We start from the raw sequence: 13,152 nt of genomic DNA on the forward strand, positions 1-13,152 counted from the left end.
CCTTGTTTGGTAGGTCGCCATGTGAACTTTCTCCGTGCTATGTAGACATCCGTGCATAATTGGACAGACAAGTGGAATCACCCGTGTGCTCTCTAGAGATGACTTCTCGTTGACATAGTCCACTGCCCTCTGCCACTTCTGTCTTCTTCCCTGGGTCTCTCCCTGGAACCTACTACACAAATCACATTTGAATATTTTCCTCCACTTTTATATAATCATATTATCCCCCGTTCCCTAAAACATCCCCTCTCCCATTACTTATACATATGCAAGTTATCTGTAATTTTTTCTTTTCATTTTTAGATATTTTTAATTAAAAAATTATGTGTATGTGGGGTCATGAGCATTTGCATGTTGAGTATTCGCATGTGAGTGTGAGTGCAGTGTCTCCAGCGACCAGAAGAGGGCATCAGAGGTCCTGGAGCTGGATATACAGGCAGTTGTGAGCCATCCTATGTGGGTGCAAGGAACCGAGTTCAGCTCCTCTGGGAGCGCAGGAAGCACTCTTACCTGCTGAGCCATCTCTGCAGCCTCACCTTGTCTTTATCATCATCTTTTCACTTTAGTGCAGGGCTCAGAGCCGAGGCCACACACGATTGGGCACCGTCTCTGTCTACCGCTCAGCTGCACCCCAAGTCCAGATCGTTTCCTTGCCTCAGTCAACGAAATCTTTGAAAATCAGTTGGCTCGTCTTCCATGACTTTAGCTCACGATTCACGGGAGACTCTGCCATCCTGCACTGGTGGGCAGTTGGCATCTCAACGTACTGCCATGCTCAGGTGATAAGGACTCCTTGGGACACCCACCCCCTGGATACCAGTGCTTTTTTTCCTATGGGGCAGAGTCTAAGGCGTGGAGTGTCTCTCAACTCATATGGGCTTTAATTAGCATGTTTTAAATGTGGCTATGGAGAAGAGGTCCAAGCATAAGTGTCAATATCTCCTTTCCAAATTTTAGCTTCTTACCCCTGCTGCTACAAATCAGCAGGAGCCCTCTGGGCCTTTGTGGTTTGAATCGGCATGCACGAGCTTATTCCCTTACAGTTTTGGAAACCAGAAGTCCTGCATGTGAAGAATGAGAATGGCTCTGTGCTTTCTGGGGTCTCTCGGGGACCCTCTGTTCCCTTCCTTTTGCGGCCCCTCTGGCTGCCTGAGGTCCTGAGCTTAAAGCACTCATCTCCATTCAACCCCAGCGAAGCGTCAGTCTCTGCTTCCAAGGCAGCGTCCGCTTCCCTCCTCTGGTCCTCTGCCTCTTTGCTATTCAGACATCACGTCAACATCTAGATAATCCAGAATAATCTCGTTCCTGAGTCCTTAGTTCAGTTACATCTGCATGGTCCCTTTAGAGGAGCTAGAGTGGATATCTTGGGGAGAGGAACATTATTTGTTGGCTATACCATTCAAATGTGTAAGAAATGCATTCCTCACACTGACTCCCCCATGCCCAAACTCCCACGTCCAGTCTCTGACATGTTCTTCTAAAGCTGCCTTTTAGGAGCGGAGAGAGGCTCAGTCAATAGCACTTGTGCAAGCATGAGGGCTTGAGTCTGGATTCCCAGAACTCACATAAAAGCCAGGCACAGGTATCTGTTACTCCCGCACCCTGATCCATAGGTAGATATGTGACGTACAAACAGCAGACAGCACACCCAGCCATTGGGGAGCATCTGTGATCCTGCCGGGTGGGTGGAGGCCCAGGCTGGGAACACTGGCAATACTGGGAATTCCAGCAGGTGGATCGGCTGCAGGAGCTGTGTCATCAGCTCCCGGGTTTCACAGGCGGGCCTGGGTGTTCAGAGAGAACGGGACCATTGCAGAGAAGTAGGAGGAATTCAGTCCTGGGCAGGTTACCAAAACAGGCACTCAGAACCAGAGAGTACAGCAACCACAAAAACAATTCCACAAATATTTGCTCAGCGGCTGCTACAGGCCAGGTGTGAGCTCAATCCGGCTGAGGTGAAGCAGCCCTGAGCCTTGTCCTCCCATAGCTCAGTCAGGTGAGTGGACAACTAGAGAGGCTCTTGCTACACAGTGTTCCCACCGTGGTGGGGAGAAAGAATGTCATTACAAGACTAGGAGGAAGAAGGGAAAGGCCTCTTGTTGGAGGGATACTGCACTGACACTGGAGGTGACATGGGAATTAGTTGCAGGATGGGAGAGGGGTCAGGAAGAACTGACAGACGGGCCAACTATCCACAGTCTTGGGATGCTGAAAAGAAGGGAGTTCCATCTTTTTCTAGAGGGCAGAGGCAAACCAGGATGCTGGTGAAACTCCAGAGCTGCCTCAGGAGGGCAACTGTCAACTGGGCTAGAGAATTTATCTCAGAGATGTAATACCAGCCATTGAGAGGTTGAGGCAGGAGAATTGCCACAATTTCAAGGTCAGCAAGAGTTTCATAGTGGATTCCAGGCCAGCCTGGGATACACAATGAGACTCTGTCTCAAAAAATAAATAAATAGAAAGAAAGGAAGGAAGAAAGAAAGAAAGAAACAAAGAAAGAAAGACTAAGATAGATAAACTAAACAAAAATAGTACCTAAAGCCACAGAAACTTCAAAATTCTGACCAAATTTGTCTTTTAGATAGAGTTCTGAGGCCAGGTAGCATGAGGTGATTGGCACAGGCCTTTAATCCCAGCACTAGGAAGGCAGAGGCAACTCAGTAAGTTCCAGGACAGCAAGGGCTCAGGAGAGAGACCATATCTTGGAGGAAAAGAGGGGGAGGGGGGAATTCAATCTGCTGTATAGAAAAAAGATTCGGGGAACTGAAGAAGATGACAGAAGACAGGCTGTTGAGAAAATAGTGGTCTGAACTGTAGGAGTGACAGACACCAGGACATGGGGTGTACAGGATCCCAAGTAAACTGGATGCCCAGCAGCATGGTGATAACCCGGGGGAGTCACCCGAGTCCTTGACACCTTGGACAGAACAGCACTCTGCTGTTTACAGGCAGACTGAGTTTCCCTTTGCACTGGCTGAGTCTGTGCGACCGCCTGGACAGTTAGAGAAAGCAAGCAGCAAGTCAGTTACACATGGGTCTGGAATCAAATCAAGGTTTAGGCTGGTGACAGTCATGAGAGACCATGAGCGCACTGCAGGGAGAGGAAGAAAGACAGAAGAGGGTCAAGAACAGATCATCATGGAATACCCATGTGGTGGTCATCGAGGTAGGGAATGAGGGTAGGCGACAGGTACAGAACACGCAGTGCCAGCACTTAAGGACAAGAGCAAATGAGGCTGTGATGTCATAGAAATGTGTGTCACCTCGCTTTCTGGTGTTACAGCAAAATGCCAGACAGTGGGTAATTTGTAAAGACCAGAAGTTTATCGGTTTCATGGCTGGAGGCTTAGAAGTCCAAAGTCATGGCTCTGGCATCTGCCAACATCTGGGGAAGGGCTTTTTACTGCATCAGAACCTGGCAGAAGTATTCCATGGTGACAGACAGGACAGGAACTGTAACTCGGGCCTCTCTTCCTCTTTGTCCACGCCACCACAGCCCCACCTCCATGACCTCATCTAATCCTAATTACCTACCCAAAGCCCCACCTCTAAATACCATTGACATATGATCTGGGGGTTCCATTTCCAATACATGAGCTCTGAGGGAGGGATGAACATTCCAACCACACAGCATCACGGAAGTTCAACCGTGTAAAATAAAGAGGCAACAAAAATGAAGGACGGCAAAGTACCTATCACTTTTGGCATCAAGGAAGTCAAGAACTGACCTCAAAGACAGGACAGAGAGGGGAGGTGGGGACAGAAACATGGGCAGCCCGATTGAGAGCACGGCCCCATGACATGTGGCATGACATGTGGCGCCATTCTCAACAGTCATGGGGCATGACAAACAAAGGTTGGGATTTGAGGAGCTTCTCGAGTTTGCTTTGACATGTGTAAGAGGAAGTGTGTGTGTGTGTGTGTGTGTGTGTGTGTGTGTGTGTGTGTCCATGTAGGTGTGCATACATGTGTGGAGACCAGAGGTCAATGTCTGAGTTTTCTTCAGTCATCTTTCACTTTTTTTTTTTTTTTGAGACAGAGTCTCTTACTGGACCTGCTTTGGCAAGACAAGCTTGCCAGCAAACCCTAGGGCTCCCCCTCTCTCCACCTCCCCAGCACTAGGGTTACAGGTGCATGTCAGCACACCCAGTTTTTTGTGTGGGTGCTAGGGATTCAAACCCAGGTCCTGGGGATTACACAACAATCGCCTTACCAACTGCACCATCTCCCCAGTTCCTGATTTGAGGTTTTGCGACAGGTTCTTTCTGTGTAACCCAAGCTGGCCTCAAACTCATGTTCCTCCTGTCTTAGCTCTCAAGTGCTGGAATTTACAGACCTGCACTACCACGCACGCTAATGAACGAAAGAATGGAAGATCCAAATTCATGACTTTATCAAATGCTTATCATTCGCTTCCTACACACCAGGCAAACACTGGTCTTGGCTAAGGCAAGTGAGTACACAGCAGTGCCTCCAAACATCATGAAGTCCTCACCCATGGTGACTTAAATTCTAGGAGGGGAGGCCACAAGGAAATGCACAGGAAGTATGTTGACTAGGGTAGCAGTGGTCTGAAGAAAGCCTATTGGAGAAGCAGACTAAGAAGCATGGGGGGGGGCACAACTTAAAAGTTCCACCTGGTTAGGGAACATTTAGTCAAAGACTTGACTGAAACTAAACACTTAGCTATCTCTGTGGAAGAATGTTCAGAAAGAACGTGAGAACAAAAAGTTAAAGGAGGTGTGGACTGGAGAGGTGGCAAAGCAGTCAAGAGCACCTGTTGCTCTTTCAAAGGACTCAGGTTCAGTTTACAGCACCAACACTGTTCATACCAACCATAAATACAGTCCCAGGGGATCCAGGGGCCTCTTCTGACCTGTGCTGGCATCTGGCACACACCTGTTATACATATATTCATGCAGGCAAAACACTCATACACGTAAAGTAAACCTTTAATATATTGAAAATAAAGAAATATTCATGTATTTTGATATTAAGGATATCAGCCTAAGTGGCCAGATGACCACAAGAGGACAGGACTGGAGTACTGGGGACACCATAGGGCATGTTTGATGGTGGGTGAGATGTTTGTGGGCACTGGAGTGGTTCCAGCAGAGAAGGAAAGGGTGTGGCTTGGGGTCTTCCATCTGGATTCTGGGTGGAGACAGAAGTAATGCAGAAAGTGTTGGAGGCAGATGGGGGTGGGGCAGGCTGGGCAGACAGAAGGTGCAAGGTGCAGTGACCGGAGGCCAAGGGAGAACTGTGCCGATGGAGCGTTGCTATGGAAACATGGGAACCCGAATCCCATCCTCAGCACCTGTGTCACAAGCAGCACACACCTGTCACCCCAGCACTGGGGCATAGAGACAGGAGGACCCCAGGGGCTTGCTGGCCAGTGGACTCCAGGTTCAGTGAGAGACCTTGTCTTCAAAAGTAAGGTAAAGAAAGGGGCTAGCAACATGGCTCGGCAGGTAAAGGTGCCTGCTGCCAAGACAGCGTTCAGTCCCCAAGATCGACATGGTAGGAAGAGAGAACACGTGACCTCCACATGCACACCATGGCACATGCACACCCACACACATATGTACACACGCCACATGCCCATGCACACACAAATGCACACATAACACAAATGTAATAATGCAGATGAGTGTGAATGAGTAGGGACCAGGCATCAGCAGCAGAGAGGATGGGAGGTGACTCCATTCTAAAAATACCTTGAAGGCAGAGCCAGCTGGATTAGCTGGCTGTTGGCTGGGAGATACAAAAGACAGGCGCCCGGCTTGCCTCCAGAGTGATTCAACTGACAAACAGAACAAAGCAAAGGACGTGCCACAGCACGCTCGGATCTCAGAACACCTTGCCAAGGGAAGTCAGACGCAGAAGGCCACACAGAAGGGCTTCTACTCAGTGAAACACGCAGACTGGGTAAGACACACACAGAGACACTGCAGGGTTATGGGTCACCAGGAGCCTGTGGGCTACAAAGAGAGCAAGTACTTCAGGTGACATGAAAATGCTAGAGGTCATGTTTATGCAAGATGGCGGCCTCATGCAGTGCCACTGAACTGTCGCCTTTGAAGTGGTTGAGGGCAGGGGAGATGGCTCACTGGGGAAAGTGCCTGCTTGTTTTGTTGGGTGAACTTGAAGATCTAGGATATGCAGCACCCATATAAAAGCCAGGCGTGGTGAGCATCTATTTGTAACCCAGTGCTGAGGGCAAAGGGGGGCAGACACAGGTAAATCCCTAGACTTGGGTGACCAGCCAGGCTGAACTGGCAAGCTTCGAGTTCAGTGAGAGACCCTGTTGAAGGAGGAAGAGGGGGAGGGGGAGGGGGAGGGGGAGGGGGAGGGGGAGGGGGGGCTGAAGCATTAGTTCCATCCTCTTGCAGAGGATCTGTGTTCAATTCCCAGCACCCACATGGCAGCTCAAAACATTTTATAACTCCAGTTCTAGAGGGTCTGATTGACTCTTCCGGTTTCCTCAAGCGCCACGGTATGCACATGGTACACAGACATACACACAGGGTAAACATTCATGAACACAGAAAAATAAAACAAAATAATCTTTACAACGTTTTTTAAAAGGTGGAGAGTGACTCAGGAAATGACCTGAAGTCAGCTTCTGACCTATGCACACACATGTGCACACGCAAACACATACATACACATCATACACACACACATGCAGGCAGGCGCACACAAACATTTGTTGGTTTCATGTTCTGACTTTCACTCCCTGTATTTTTATTCTTTTGAAATAGGATCTCACTTCGTAGCCCAGTCTGGTCTCGAACTCAGGTTCCCTTCCTTGCCTTAGGCTCCCTCCTTGCTGGGATTACAGCTGTGTCGTACCACACCATGTTTTTCATGCTTTGGTGTGGACAATAAGACTGGAATTAGTTCTCTAGTGTGGTGCAGAGTGAAGGAAGGCAGGAAGGTTGGTAAGGGCATCAGGCTTGGGAGAAAATTCTGGAGCTGTGCTGGGTCATCCCCAAGGACTGCCTGTGAGCACCCCAGCAGGCCAGTCATATACAGATAGGCTGGGGTTTCAAGGAAAACATCAGGGCTCCTCGAGAGCTCATCTGTATACTTCCTGGGGGAAATGGACAAAAATAGAATGGCGTTGATAGAGGAAAGACAAACAGCTTTCAGTGTGGCTCATCCAAGTGTGTGCACGGACAGATGACACTGTCTACATTAGAAAGTGCTACAGCTCTTTAAAACTATCCAGGCATGACAGACCTGGAGCCAGGCAGGGCTGGGCACATCAAGGCCAGAGGGTTGACAGGAGCCGGATAACCAGGGTTCCCTCTGCCTCCCCTGAGCCCCTGGAAGCCAAGCTCCCTTTGGTCTTCTAACAGATCTGTTGTCTGGGTCCCTTAGTGCCGATTTGATCATCTGAGACTTGAAGCGCCACAAATAGTTGGCAGCAGAGCAAAACTTGCCACAGAGGAACTTGGTGTTTAGAACGATCCTGTGTCGCTGGTGTTTGTGGAGAATCACTATCCTCCACCAACAAATCACAGTTAATGAGCCCTGGTCTCCTGCCAGGGCGTTTGCATTCCATGTCCAGTTCTGTTCTCACATGAAGATCTTCCGTAGGCATCACACTTATGAACCCATTTGAACAAGCACAGAGGGGTTAAGTGATCTGCCAAAGGACACACAGCAAGAAAATAATGAAGCAAGAAGCAAACTCAAATATGTCCTAATGGAAAGCCTTCTGCTATAGAGGAGTAAACACAGACACTTCTTCTCACATCGCTCTATACTTTGTAGCTTGAGGACCCTGCAAATGACCAGGTGTCTTCTGTCCAGTCCTTAGTACCTGGGTTAGTATGTAACTGGTATATAATTGGTGCCCGTTGTTTGCTGAAGGACTGAATTGAATGAATGAAAAAGCACACAAAGGAATGTTTAGCATATACCACGGGGTATTGTGCTTAGTAACTAGCAAGCCTTTCTCTCCGGCTAAGCTATGAGCTAGTGGAGGGGAGAGACATTTACATTCGTACACTTTATCAATGAAGTTCACCAGTGAACATGCTCAGGATACTGGCTAAAACACATGGAATCTGGGGTTCAAATCACACCTTCTCTTATCTAGCAGCTGTGTGATTTTAAGCAAATGATTCAACCTCTCTGGGCTCTGACATTTTATCTGAAAACTAGAAGAATTAACACACTCATCATAGATGTTTATCAAGATTAAAGTAAAAATAAGACCCAGCGACACTGTACACAATTGATAAAAATTAGCTGTTGTTTCTATAGAGCAACCTCAAAAGAAGTCCCTGCTTTCCCTGGTAGTATCAGGGACAGTTTATCCTTGCAGCTAGAAAAGCCTATATGAGCTATTTTCCTGATGAGGAAACTGAGGAAAAGATCAGGAGTTCAAGGTTATCTTCAGTCACTAAGCAAATTCAACACTGACCTAAATGAAACCTTGCTTCAAAACAGGAAGCTAAATTTAAAAAGGGGGGCAGGTAAGAGAAACCAGGGTATCTTGTGTTCAGCCAAAGTCATGACTGTTATGCCAGGAAGATGAAAGCGTCCTACACATTTTAAGCAGGAGGCATTCGACTTAAAAAGGGAAGATTGAATATACAAAGAATACAACAGCTTGGGAGCCAATAAGAGACAGAGAAGCAACTCAGAGCTAGCCACAGCCAGAAGCTGCCCCTGCTGCTAGGGCTCAGGGGCATAGGGTAGGGGCCTGGGTACCCAGAGCACATCCATGCAGGAGTTAGAACTAGGGTATGGTTGTCCAGGGGGGAGCTACAGGACAGAGGAGATGCAGCCTGGTGCGTGTGTGTGTGTGTGTGTGTGTGTGTGTGTGTGTGTGTGTGTGTGTGTGTGGTGTGTGGAGAGGGGATGCGGGTGGTATTGAGGATGCAGAGGGGGACCTGGTTTCTCCCTGTGCCTTCCAGCCAGTCTCCTATTGGTCCTTTGGAGATCAGTCTGACTGAAAACCTATTGGGCAACTTACAGGAACCCCAGGGAATATAGTCTGCTGAGGAAGAGTGAAGAACAGAGCTAAGGCAGCAGGTGGGGGCAGGGAAGGAAAGGTGGACACCAGGGCAGACACACACTGAGGTTTGTGTTGTGTTCTTAGCCCAGAGAGAATGGGGCCAGATGTCTTGAGAATCCAGGCCATTTCTACCAATGCCTGGAGCAAACTGGTTAGAAGGAGGAACAAGGAACTCCATCTGTCCAACTGGGGCAGCCCTGCTAAGCAGCCGTGAGAGTCAGCCAGAAGGCATAGAATTCTAAGCCATCTGGTTGTCCTGATGGAAGATGTTTGAAATCTCAGCCCTCGAGAGGCACAGGCAGGAAGGTTACAAGTTCAAGGCCCAGCTGGCCTACACAGTGAGACCTTGTCTCAAAAATAACATGAAATAAAATAAATCAAAGCCATTGTCAAGAGTATTGACTTCTCAGGAGACCTGGAAAAACTTGGTTGACAGGGGATTGGGAGATGGTTCAGCCAGCAAAACCCTTGCCTGTGCAAGCTTGAGGGCCTGCGTTGGGATTCCCAGCATCACATAAGAACCAGAGACGGGAGCACAATCCTGGAATCCCAGAGCTGTGGCAATAGCAACAGCAGGATCCCTAGGGCTTGCTTGCCAGGTCAGCCTAGCTGAACAGACAAGTCCAGGTTCAATAAGGGACACCCTGCTATCTCAAACACTAAGGTGGAGGACCTGCAAGATGGCTCAGGGGGTACAGGTGCTTGGTGTCAAACCTGATGACCTGAGTTCAAGTCCAGGATCCACGTGGTGGATGGAGAGGACTGACTTCCTCAAGTTCTCTTCCAACTTCATCACTGTGACACACACACACACACAAATAAGGTGGAGAGTGATTGGAGAACTCTGGCCTCCACGTGTGCATACATGTACATACATGTACATACATGTGCATACACCCCCTCGGACGTGTTCATAAGTCACATACACACAAGAAAGAAAATCTTGATTGTCCAATTAACTCCACCATCTTTTAAATATTGGCAAAGTGGTAGATCTAACTGAAAACATTCGGAAGTTCAATCCAGGTGGATATAGGACATCTCATCGGGCGAGAGAGCCATGCCAGCAGCACGTCGCCAGCCTGACAGTCCCACGGGCTGAAGTTGGACCTCACTTGAGTATCATAGGTAAGGAAATGAGCTGTGAGTATATATCTCTTTGTAGGGCTTCTTCCCAAGCATGCAACAGGCTCTGGGTATGATCATGGGCACCGCAGAAAAATCAGTGAAGGCTGATGGTAACAGACTAATGCCGTTCCCTGTTTCGTCAAACATGCATGTTACTAGAAGACATGAACATGAGGGCAGTTTGACAAAGGCAGGCAAACTCTTTTTCCTGTCTGTTGGAATGTCTTAAGAGATTGTGTTTTGTTCTATTTAAGATTAATTGTTTTTACTTTTATTGCTCCTCTCTCTCTCTCTCTCTCTCTCTCTCGTGTGTGTGTGTGTGTGTGTGTGTGTGTGTGTGTGTGTGTGTGCACATGTGTGTGTTTACATGGGAGTGCAGGTGTCCATGGAGTCTAGGGTGGATCCCTTGAAGCTGGGATGTTGTGAACAGGCGGTTGTGAGCATCCTTATGTGAGTGCTGGGAACTCAAACTATGCAAAAGCAGTCAGGACTCCCAAGCACTGAGAGAGCTCTCTGAATCTGTGTTTAAAGATTAGTGAGTAGTCACGATGATATTCAAGAGATCAAGAATAAACTTGTCACCGGTGTTAGCAGCCTTTGCATCCAGTCCTCACTCTGAGCATAGCAGTAATTAAATGGAAGGAATCTATTCTACCCTGGTCAATGAAGGGAAAGGCTCTCTGCTAAACGATTACCTATCAAGTTGGAGGAAGGTGAGTGTTCAGATTTTGCAACCAGGAATAAAACAACTGAGTCAGACAAGGATCACAGATGGCAGCAGAGCCACGAGGTGAAAGGTTCAGGAAGGCTCGCGGGTGCAGTCACCACTGCCAAATTGTTGGCTCCCAGAAGACTGACTGGTTATAAGAAAAGCAATGGCCTGACAACGGAGAGTTCAGGTTGTCACCACACAAACCCACAGATCAATCTCAGCTGCCTGGTGAAACAATCAGTCACTCTACCCTGGTGTAGGATGCAGCTCACAGTGCTCCCGAGAAAGAACTATCACCAGCAGCGTTTCGTTTGATGTGATCAAACCATGGAATGAGTCTCACTTATAGGAAGCACAGATAAGAGGCCAGAGCCACCAACCAAAGAGCAGATCGGCACACATGTAGCAGGTGTGCAGCTCAGTCTTCATGTGGTCCCCTAACAACTAGACCAGGGCTGTATGTAAAGCTGTTGCCTGTCTGTGGAATCTGTTCCCCTAACTGGGCTGCCTCGTCTGGCCTCAGTGGGAAAGGATACACCTAACCCTGCAGAGACTTGATGCACCAGAGTGGAGAGATACCCAGGGTGGGTGGCCCACCATCTCAGAGGAGAAGGGGAGGGAGAGAGACTGTATGAGGGGGAATAGGAGGAGAAGCAACGATCAGAATATAGACTGAATGGATGGATGGATGGATGGATGGATGGATGGGTGGATGGATGGAAAAAGAAATAGACCCCAGCAAGAGAATAAAAAAAATGTCTATTCTACCAACAAAACAATGTCCCTGGTGGCTGTAACAAGTCAATGACCTGGGAGCTTTCAGACCTCTCCAAGTGTAACCATACACAGATAACCAATTTATCAAGAAACCAACAACCCTTAAAGACATTTTAGGAGCTGTTGAAAAAAATGTGAATATGGAGGGATTAGACATTAATAAAGATTTGAGGTTCTGCATGCTAGGGATTACAGTGGTACAGTAACTGAATAAAGTGTCTCTCTTGGCTAAAGATACACTGTTGACTATAAGTACTATGAAATAATTGAGCCAAAGCCAAAGTAGATGAAGCCAGTATAGCAAAGTGCCCCAGTGGTTTCCGAGGAGTGGTGGGGAGGCACTGTGACCGTTAACTTCCACTGACAACATGGCGGGATTTGGAAGCCCCTAGGACATGCACCTCTGACTGTGTTTTCAGAGAGTTTCACTGTGGTAGAAAGGCACACCTTGAATGTGGGCACGGGCTAGGGTCCCAGACTGAGTAAAAAGGGGAACAGAGGAGGCAAGCTGAATACCGCATCCATCTCTCTGCTTCCCAGCTTCGGGTGCAATGTGATCAGCCACCTCATGTTCCTGCCGCAATGCCTCATCCGCTGTGATGTGCTGCATCCTCAACCCAAAAAAGCAAAATAAATCCTTCCTTTAAGTTGCTTTTATCAGATCCTAGAAACAAGAAGATAGAGGTGCTAACAACATACGTATCAGTAAGATAATTCACTCTGCTTTTTGGTATCTTTGAAATTATCCACAAGAAAGAATAAATATTGTATAGGCAAAAAAAAATGCTTGTATAGGCAAACAAGCATTTACCCATTGTAAGCCTATTTTACAGCTCCCTACTGTAGAGTAGGCGCTGAGCTGAGTGCTGGTTCATAAAAACTGATGATGGAGCCGGGGAAGTGGCTCGTGCTTGCGATACAAGAATGAGGACCATGTTTAAAAGCCCAGCGTGAGAGTGTGAGAGACTCTGGAACACTCGGTCCTAAATGGGGTAGTCTTCACCAAACATCTTCCCTCCAGGCTCAGGGATCCACGTGGAAGAAAAGGCAGAAAGATTGTAAAAACCACACTGATAGTGGAAATTAGACACAGGCTCCCACTCCTAAACTGAGAAGCTGTCTATAGTTAATACCCAATGCGAAAGAGAAGTCAGTTTCTCTAATGGCGTATTGCTGGGTACATCAGTCACACTGCACAGCAGGCCCCGTCCCTAGGAGTCCAAGTCAGTTCCCAATACAAAGCGAACTCCAGGGGTTTGTGGTGTTTGTCTTGGTTTTGTGGAGGTTTTGTTTTCTTTTCTTTGGGATCATTTTTTCCTTATTGGTCTTTTGTGTGCTTTGATTGTCATTTTTGTGTGGATTTTGTATGTGTGTTTCTTGGGGTTTGTTTGTTTGGTGTGTGTGTGTATGAGAGACAGAGAGAGAGAGAGAACACAGTTGGGTAGAAAGGGAAGGGAGGGTAATCTGGGAGGAGCTATAGAGGGAACACACTGAAAAATAT

The sequence above is a fragment of the Mus musculus genome, chromosome 7 (assembly GCF_000001635.26).
Source record: "Mus musculus strain C57BL/6J chromosome 7, GRCm38.p6 C57BL/6J".
In the NCBI taxonomy this organism is placed as follows: domain Eukaryota; kingdom Metazoa; phylum Chordata; class Mammalia; order Rodentia; family Muridae; genus Mus; species Mus musculus.